The sequence below is a fragment of the Medicago sativa genome, chromosome 3 (genome assembly GCF_051527215.1).
Source record: "Medicago sativa cultivar Bolivia chromosome 3, Bolivia_mono, whole genome shotgun sequence".
Classification (NCBI taxonomy): Eukaryota; Viridiplantae; Streptophyta; class Magnoliopsida; order Fabales; family Fabaceae; genus Medicago; species Medicago sativa.
Window position 1 is genome coordinate 88286790 of NC_140751.1, and position 10070 is coordinate 88296859.

Here is a 10070-nt window from a genome sequence, read left to right on the forward strand (position 1 = left end):
ATTGTTTGACAAACACAGACACGAGGATGAAGAAGATTTGAAAGAACGTAGCACTCAAAAAAAAGGAAAAGGGAAGGGTATTGTCCATATTGTCATCTCTTGAAATCATAACTCAGACCTCAAATTTTAAGTGTTTGTTTAAAATTTTTAGAAAAATCATTTTGTAAAAAAAATTCTATTTAGACTCTAAAATAAAAAGTTATTGGGATTAACTTTACTTAAAATCTAATTTTTTCAAAATCAAGGAGGTAATGTAACACATGAACCAGTTAAAAATCATTTTAAAAAATTATTTTTTGAGTAATAGACAAATACAAATAACTTCATTTTTTTTAAATCTTTAAATTTTTCTAACACAAAAATCAATTTTTTACAAAACTAAAATAAACACATCCCAATTTACATAGAAATTGTGTCTCATGACCAATTCTCTTTCTTTTTTGTCAGAGGGGCGTAATCATATGGAGAAGTTACAATATTCCTAACACGTGAATATGAGAAAGATCATTAGCATGAAAATTATGTAGGTTTTCACTAAAAAAAAAAAACGCATTATGATTACTGATCCAATCAATAGTATGTGTTCGAAAGAAAAAAAAAAGTCATATTGACGTCATTTGATCCATGTAGCCGACCCCATTTAGTGGGATAAGGCTTGGTAGTTGTTGATGTAATATGAAGTATGAACTCCGACATACGATATGATACAGGCATATTGACAATATAAATATTTAAATTGAAAATTAAAAAAAAATGTTCATCTAAATTTCATCACGAAAAATTTAAAACAAAACGATAGTCTTTCACATTCACTCATCTATCCACTACCAAAAAATAAAACATGAAGACGTATCAAATTTAATAATCGCCAGAGGGGTCATACTGTCGTGAGTGCTTTCCAATGGAATTACCTGCAAAGTCAAACTCCTCAGTCTCAGAGGAATTACCTTCTTGGCAGTTAGTGCTCAAATAACCAATTTGCTTACAAAGCTCATTCATAAGACATGGTGGTAGAGATAGTTGTTGTTTTTGGACAAATGTTACTAGGTATTGTGCTATATTTGTCAGTGTTTGTATGAGTGGCTAGAACACTAGACACTTTCTCCATGCCAAGTTTGTCAAACTGCAACTGGTATTTGATAAAGGCCATGTCATCCAGCAAATCATAAGCCTGTGTAGGTTTATTCTCTCTTAAAAAACCACCAATAGAAACATCAAGCAATGATCTGTTAGCAGGTGTCAACCCTTCAAAGAAAATATGAGCCTGATGCCAATCTGGAAGTTCGTGGCCAGGGCATCTTCTCAACAAGTCTTGAAACCGTTCCTTTGCCTCATAAAATGTTTCAGACTCAAACTGCGCAAAATTTAATATATCTCTCCTCAGTTTCGCTAATTTTGATGGAGGATAATACTTTTCCAAAAACTTAGTAGCAAGCTGATCCCAGGTTGTGATTGATTGTTCTGGTAATGACCACCTGAACCACCAGATCGCATCATCCTTTAGAGAAAAAGGGAATAATCGCAATCTGATACTATCATCACATAGTGCATCACATTTCAAGGTGCTACAAATTTCTACAAATTCGTATAGATGCATTTTGGGATCTTCAGAGGGTAACCCGCCAAACTGATTGAATGCCCGGATAGAACGAATCAAAGATGAGAGGTCATAACTAACATCCGCATCAACAGGAGGAAGGACAATGCTGCTTAGTATTCTGCGAGGCTTGTAATCCCCAAGAGTTTGTCTGGGTTCCTCAGCCATAACTTTGTGCCTAAATTGATATCTCAGTGATTCAATATATATGAATAAATTTTTCAATGATAGGATCGAAGTGCAAGCTAGAATACAATGATAAGAAGAGATAAAAAAACAGAACTAGATAAAACTAGTGATTGAAATTCCTTAAGATATAATAATTCGATGAAAATGGAATAGATAAACAACTAAACAAAACATATGGGCATTAATAACTAAGATTTATCGTGTCCTTCAAACAACAATGCTAAAAACCTGATTTGTGTTATATACTTATATGCAATACAAAGGTTATGGCAAGTATGTAATTTCATTCACACAAGCAATATAGGAATAAGGAATCAACGAAGCAAACAAGAAATTTACTAAATCATGGTGAACTTAGGAACTATCCCTCACCTGTATGAAATTAAACTGTTGCCCTAATTTCTCAGTAACTAGTTATGCATTTCCTTATCGATTATTATTCACCCACATTTATGCTACTACTACTACCACCAATCAACATTCATGCGTTACTATTGTTATTTTTCCTTGGTCATAGTGTCATACAAAGAACAGAGTTTAAACCAGGTTGCTTGGGCTCCAATGGCAAGGAGCTCCTTCCAAGGACGTATCCGGGGGAATACCGGGTTCCATTCCCAGGGGAACAACACTTGGCCAGTGCGCACGCCTCTGCGCACGAGCCAGATTAGTGTCCACCTTTGGTGGGTCGGAAACCGGTGCGAAAGGCAAAAAAAAAAAAAAAAAGAACAGAGTTTAGAAAAGCTTAAAGACGAAAAATAGGTTCTCTTCTAAGTTCTAGTCTCATTCAGAATGAACATGATTCATTGAGGCCCGTAGAAAATAGGTTTAAAAGGGAAAAAAGATGTACTTGAGAGAAAAGGAAAAAGTAACAAAACCTGACAACCGAGAACACCGGACACCTGGCAGAAGATTCGGCAGAGGTCCAACGGTGAGTTTAGTCGGAGGGATTGTTGAAGGTGAAGGGACGTTCAGGTTGACGAGTGCCTATTCCGTTTTGAAACTAAACCCTAAACCCATGTGTAATGGAATGAGAATCCAGGCGGTTTTTTTTTTTCTTTTTAAGATCCATCCAGGCAGTGTGCTTAAATATGATTAGAGTAGAATTACACAATTTCTCCTTGAACTTAATCTTAAGCAATATTTTCGTCTTTCATTTTTTATTTTATTTAATCTTTTATGTTATGTCAATATGTTATTTTTTTTATTAAAAAAATAAAAGGTTAATAGGCTTTTACCCCCAGCCATTTGGACGACTTTTGGTTTACCGCCGTAAAAAAAACTTGTAGATTCCCACATGTAATTTAAAGATTCATTGGTTTACCCCCCCCCCCCCCCCCCCCCAAAAGCCAACAGTCAGCATCTGACTGGATAAAAATGGTGACGTGACGTGCTGACTAGGTATTATTTTTATTTTTTTAATTTCCACCTAGATTATTAAACACCAAAAGTCCAAAAAAAACAAGTTTATTGGCATCCCCCCCCCCCCCCCCCCCCTCATTTCCCCCAAAAATCTTCCTCCATCACAGCTACACTCTTCTTCATCTTCTTCACCTCTTCCTCCTTCCTCCATCGTAATTGCAGTCCTCTTCTCCATCTCTTCTTCCTTCCTCCATAGTACGACCCATACTTTCATATCCAGGTTCTTCTTCCTCTTCTCCATCTTCTCCTGTCATATTTAATTGGAGAAATTAGGGTTTATAATGGGTGGAAACAGAACTTCGTCAATTAGTTACAATGTTGGAAATCGACCACCAATATGCGGTTGTGAGAAGGTTATGAAGATGTGTATTTCAAACACAGATGAAAATCCCAAGAGAAAGTTTTGGAGATGCCGATTTTCTGGAGTGTGAATTTTTTATTTTTCTGGAGATGTAAATGTTGTGTTTCAAATTTTCCTTACATATGCAGTTTTGTAATAGTTGCTAAATTTGTAAACCGAAACTTATTGCAGACTGAGTATAGTTGTGAGCTGTTCATTTGGGATGATGAACTCGATGAATTTTTGAAAAAATCTGGAAAGTACTATGAACCAGGTTGTTCTTCTGTTTTGAAGTCTGAAGCTGGTTACAACAACTGTGCAATGACAATGGAGTTTTTGACACAATTTGGCAAAGACTTTGGGAAAGAGTTTGGCAAAGAACATGGAACTCAAATAAGTGCAAAGAAGCATGAGAAACTAAAAATGAAGCTTAAAGCTGAGAAGAAGAAAAATTTTGGCCTCATTGTTGTGCTAGCTGTGTCTTGGATTGTGTTTTCAGTTATTTTCAAGTTAATGTAATTGTTCTCTAAGTCATTGTAATGTTCTGATTATGTAGTAAGAATTATGTCAACATTTCTGCTTTTGTTTATCTCAGTAACTTCTCAACAACTAATGGAACTCCTTTAGATATTAATGAAAAATGTTTGAAGTAATCTTTACATCATTCTAAACATGCCATAACATAAGCAATAATCAAAAGCACTTATAGTGCATAAGTCATTACATCAATCAAAAGCACTTAAAGTGCATAAGTCATTACATCAATCAAAAGCACATATAGTGCAAATGTATGTAACTTAAACAAAAGCACTTATAGTGCATAAGTCTTAAACTGAAATTAAACAAGCATAAGCAGACCAACATAACCATACAACCAAAAGCACTTAAGTGCATATGTCTTAGCAGGAACCAAAAAACAAAAACAAGCAAAGCACTTATAGTGTCATTACATCATTAAGCAAAAAAACTAACAGTGGCCTAGAATGAATTTGTGCTTCTTCAATTAGGCTTGGAGGCTCTCATAACCAGTTTTGGTAAGCCTCTTAGCACAGACAAACATGCCCTACTCTTAATCAGACCATCATCCTCCTGAGTCAAAGTGCCCTCTTCAGACTCATCAAGGACCATAGGCTGATCCATACTGGAGCCAGCAGCTTTGATTGCATGGGTCTTCAATTTCATCAACCTGGAACTCTTCCTACCAGCATTTATAGATTTCTTCAACCCCAATGTTTTCTTTTTCTGTTCATTCCTACTCTTCACAGCATGTTCATTCCTACTCTTCACAACATTTACAACATTCAATTTTTTTCTGCTACTTCAAACATTTGATCAGTGATGGCTGCCAATACATTGCCATCCAGGTCATCAAACACATCTGGCCCAAGGCCACTTTCAAGCTGTGATGCAAGAAGGGCATCATAAAATTCTGTAACAATTTTTTCTGGTAAAGTATTTGCAGCTTCAGAAGTGGCCACTTTTTGCATCTTGAAAGGAGCTACAGAGGTTGCCACTTTTACAATTTTTGTGGGGTGCCTTGGTGGACCTTGAGCAATGTGCATTGGTTATGTACCAGCTTCAACTTCAGTGTGCATTGGTTCAGTCTGCAATGGTTCAGTACCAGCTTCAACTGCAGTTTGCATTGGTTCAGTAGCAGCTGCAGCTGCAGTTGAAGTGTTCTTCCTTCTAAGTGTTTTCTTCTACCATATTAACAGACATAAAAGCACGTATAAGTTAGGATTTTGTACATAATCAGAGAGTATAATTAATCACATTTAGTACATAATCACATACCTTCCTTTTTGCAGCCTCTGGTGGACCTTGAGCTGACTTATGGTGAGTTGGTGGTCCTTGAGTAGATGCAGTGTGCATTGGCTCAGTAGCATCTTCAACTTCAGTTTGCATTGGTTCAGTAGCAGTTGAAGTTGCAGTTGAAGTGTTCTTCCTTCTAGGTGTTTTCCTCTACAACATTAACAGACCTAAAAAGGCAAAAGTTAGGATTTTGTTGATAAGTGCTCAAAAGTAATATATTTCTTATGTTAAAAGAGGCATTTTTAGTGACTTGTTATGCAAGTTATCTATGGAAAAGCTTTCAATTGTGTATTTATACCATTTATGCTTTACATGCCTGATTCTACCCAATTTATGCAGAAAATGACAAGCAAGGACCAAAACTCAAGTTTCTAAGCCAAGCAAAACTCGCTTAAGCGAGAACATTTCGCTTACGCGAGAAAGTTCCAGGGAGCATCTTATCATTTCGCTTCCAGTTCGCTTTCAGATCGCTCATGGAAATTGGCATGTCGCTTACGCGAGTATGAGTCGCTTACGCGAGAAAGTTCCAGGGAGCAACTAATCATGTCGCTTCTCATCTCGCTTTTAGTTCGCTCAAGCCAGACTCAAAGGCGGTTTAAAGATTGAAGCATATTCGCTTACGCGAGTGAATGTCGCTTACGCGAGATGCAAGTTCATCTAGGCTAAGGGCTACGTGGCAAGACTTCATTGGTCAGAACTTAATATTTATGCAATTCGCTTGCGCGAGATGATGTTCGCTTACGCGAGTTGTCACGTTTTCAGCCCATTTAAATATAACTTTTCCCTCTCTCTAACATTATTCACTATTCCATTGAAACATTATATACATTTCTAGAGAGAGGTTAGAGCTATTTCAAAGAGAGAAACACAAAGCAAGTGATTAAGGAGTAGATTCAACCCTAGATTCATTGAGACATCAAGGATCTTGGCATGGAATCTTCATCTTTCCTTCCTTCCTTGCATTAGTTTACATGTCTATATGTAACTATCACCTTCTTTGTAGTATTGAGGTAACAATCAAGCTATTATGTAATCTTTTGATCTTTTAATATATAAGGTTCTAGCTTAATGATTCAATATTGTTGTTATTCTTGCTTTTAATGCTTTCAAAGAGATTCAAGATGATTTGGACACAAACTCTTGAATCTAGAACTAGAATAACAATCTATCTTATGTTATATCACTCTTGACAAGTTTGTAAACCTTTGATAATTACTTGTAATCAAGATTTTAATGCTTTCGGATATTTAAGCAGGCTGGACACGGTCGATTAAGTTATCCGATCGACTTTGTTATCGTTTAAGGAATTTGGACACGAATGTTTAAACGCTAACTTAGAAATAACGATGTCGCTTTGGACACGAAGGATGTTGTAGAAATGATTGTAATAATATTGGTTATAAAGCTAGAGTCTGTTAATCGATCAAGAGATTGCTGCTGCTATGCTTGTTCGTTATCTTATACCGCAAGCGAAATAGTTCAATCTCCTCTCGTTTTTACTTTTGTAATCTATGGATATAGTGTTACAAACAAACAAATTATATCCAAACCCTTAATGTGAACTATTGCGAAAATGCTTATAAATAAACGTAACTCCCTGTGGAAACGATCCTATATATACTCACGTGTACATAGTTATATGACATGTAGGAAAAATCTTACATCAAAATGGCGCCGTTGCCGGGGAGTAACGGAAATTTTATTATAAGTATGGAAACAATTTTGTCATGTTAAGTCAATTTTGCACAAAATTCTTTCATGCATATACTTATACACATATATCATTCATTATTTTTTATGCTAACCACTTGGTATAGTCTTGGTGAACTTTGTTTATGCGAGGTACCGTTGCTCACGAAGACCTACAACCGGGTTCATTCCCGAGGATTTTGAATGGCAACAACGCAAGAAGTTCCTCCATGATGCTAACCACTTTGTGTGGGATGAGCCTTATTTATTCAAAATTGGAGCGGACAATCTCTTGCGTAGGTGTGTGGATGATGAAGAGGCAAAGAAGATCCTATGGCAATGTCATAATTCGCCCTATGGAGGTCACTTCAACGGGGAGAGAACAGCCGCAAAGGTACTTCAATCCGGGTTCTATTGGCCAACTCTATTCAAAGATGCCAATACACATTGCAAGCATTGTGATGAATGCCAAATAACCGGATCAATGTCAAAGAGAAATGAGATGCCTCTACAACTCATCCTTGAAGTGGAAGTGTTTGATTGTTGGGGTATAGATTTTGTTGGCCCTTTTCCTTCATCATATTCAAATGAGTACATCTTGGTAGCTGTTGATTATGTTTCAAAGTGGGTGGAAGTCGTGGCATCGCCTAAAGCCGATAGCAAGACGGTAGTGAAGTTCCTAAAAAAGAATATTTTCACCCGATTTGGTACACCAAGAGTTCTTATTAGTGATGGAGGGTCACACTTTTGCAACACACAACTTGCCAAGGCCCTAGATCATTATGGAGTCAAGCACAAAGTAGCATCACCGTATCATCCGCAAACGAATGGACAAGCCGAAGTTTCTAACCGGGAGGTCAAACGAATTCTTGAGAAGACGGTCTCTACATCTCGGAAGGATTGGTCGGCTAAACTTGATGAAGCTTTGTGGGCATATAGGACTGCATACAAGTCTCCTATAGGCCTCACTCCTTTCCAAATGGTCTATGGCAAATCTTGTCACTTACCTGTCGAGCTCGAACATAAAGCATTTTGGGCATTGAAGTTCCTAAACTTTGATCAAGAGAAGGCCGGTGAAAGAAGAAAAGTTCAAATGCATGAGCTTGAAGAATTGAGAAATCAAGCTTATGAATCTTCAAAGCTCTACAAAGAAAGGACCAAGAAGTATCATGACAAGAAGATCATTATGAGACAATTCATGCCGGGGCAAATGGTGTTACTTTTCAATTCAAGACTAAGACTGTTTTCGGGCAAATTGAAGTCTAAGTGGTCCGGACCTTTCATGGTTAAAGAGGTCAAACCATATGGAGCTGTTGAGCTTGAGGATCCAGTCACAAAAGCCGACTGGACTGTGAATGGGCAGAGACTTAAGCCCTACTTCGGTGGTGAAATTGATCGGTGTTTGACGACGATTTCACTAATCGAGCCAGGATTTCTTCAAAATGCGTCAAGCTCAGGACGTAAAACAAGCTCTTGCTGGGAGGCACACCCAGTTTTGTAAGTATTTTTATGTTTATTGCATGTAGAAGTAGTTATGAGCATAGCAAAGCAAAGCAAAAATATTTTTTTGAGGACAATTCTGGGACAATTCGCGCAAGCGAATAATAGTTCGCTTAAGCGAATTTGGTTCAATTTTTGAAATTTGGTTACGACATTGAACTCGCGTAAGCGAGGTATATCTCGCGTAAGCGAGATGGAGTTATAACGGTTCCCTACATCAATGCCATAACTCCTCTTAACCACACCCAACCACCCAACTTCTCTTTTTCGGTTACAACAACAACACAACACAAATCTCACACACTTTTCTTTTTCTCACAAACTTTAACCCTAAAATCAAAACCAATTCAACCATAGTCAAGCACTTGCATACTTCTTCATTCATCATCATTCAACAGGTTTGATTTCTATTTCTTTTCCTTGCTTTTCATTTGTCAAAATTCATGCTTTATGTATTGTTTTGAAAAGATAGGATTAATTGCAGTCATTTTTGGTTAGAGACTATGTTCCATAGGATACTGGTGATGCAAATGAACAAGAACAACAACTAATTGCCTTGAAATTCAATTTTGAAAATTTGACCCATTTGAAATATTTTTTGAAAATATGGGTTTTGAGAAATTTCTTGGCAAATGTTTTGATTCTCATTGAATTCTTATTCATGGTTGTGTTAGCAGAGGATTAGGGTTGATTGCTGTGTTTAAAAATGCTGATTGTGTTGAAATATGCTGGAAATGGGTTGAAATTCGCAGGTACAGACAGAATTTGCTTACGCGAAGTTCATGCTCTAAAAATCTCGCGCAAGCGAATTTTTCCAGAAATCCTTATGCATGTTCGCTTCTGTGCTCGCGCAAGCGAGTCGCAAGCGAATCTTTCTGTCCCTCTGTTTGTTTTGAGTTCTATCTGTCTTAACCCTATGGTTTTCATGCTTGTGCTGATCATTATTCTATATTATATATGGTTTTCCTGGTTTTGTTGCAGATGGCACCCAAAAATCAACAAGGCACGAAGCGAAAAACTACTGCTTCCTCGTCCGGTGTTATTAACCGTCCAGCACCTTTACCCAGAAACCCCGACCGCACCAGATACACCTCAAACAAAACTTATGCCAGGTTTCTTGAGCTAAGAAGAGAGAAAACTTGGCATGACAAAATCTTTCGAATAGACCCTGAGGGAGAGTTTGGGGATATTGCAGCTGTTTTTAGAGAGAGGCAATGGGAGAAACTTCTCAACCCCCACCCAAAAATTAACCTGGACCTGCTGTGTGAATTCTATGCCAATTCCATGCCTGATTGTGCAGCCAACCAAATGCATGCTGCCTACTCCTATACCACTGTTGTGAGGGGCACTACGATCCACTTTGATCGTGATGCCATCAATGAGTACCTGGGAAACCCTTACACCTTGCCTGAATCTGAGGACCCAGATGAAGAAGCCCTTTGTCCTTATGGGGATAGACAGAAAAGTGGGGACTGGGACCATGGAAAAATTCAGAGAGAGATCCTACTACCTGGGAGGCTGTAT

General features: G+C 37.6%; 1 pseudogene; it reads right to left on the reverse strand.

Moving 5' to 3' along the window:
- Positions 1-739: 739 nt before the first annotated feature.
- Positions 740-2105, reverse strand: LOC146941551 (uncharacterized; annotated as a pseudogene).
- Between the last annotated feature and the right edge of the window lie 7965 nt (positions 2106-10070).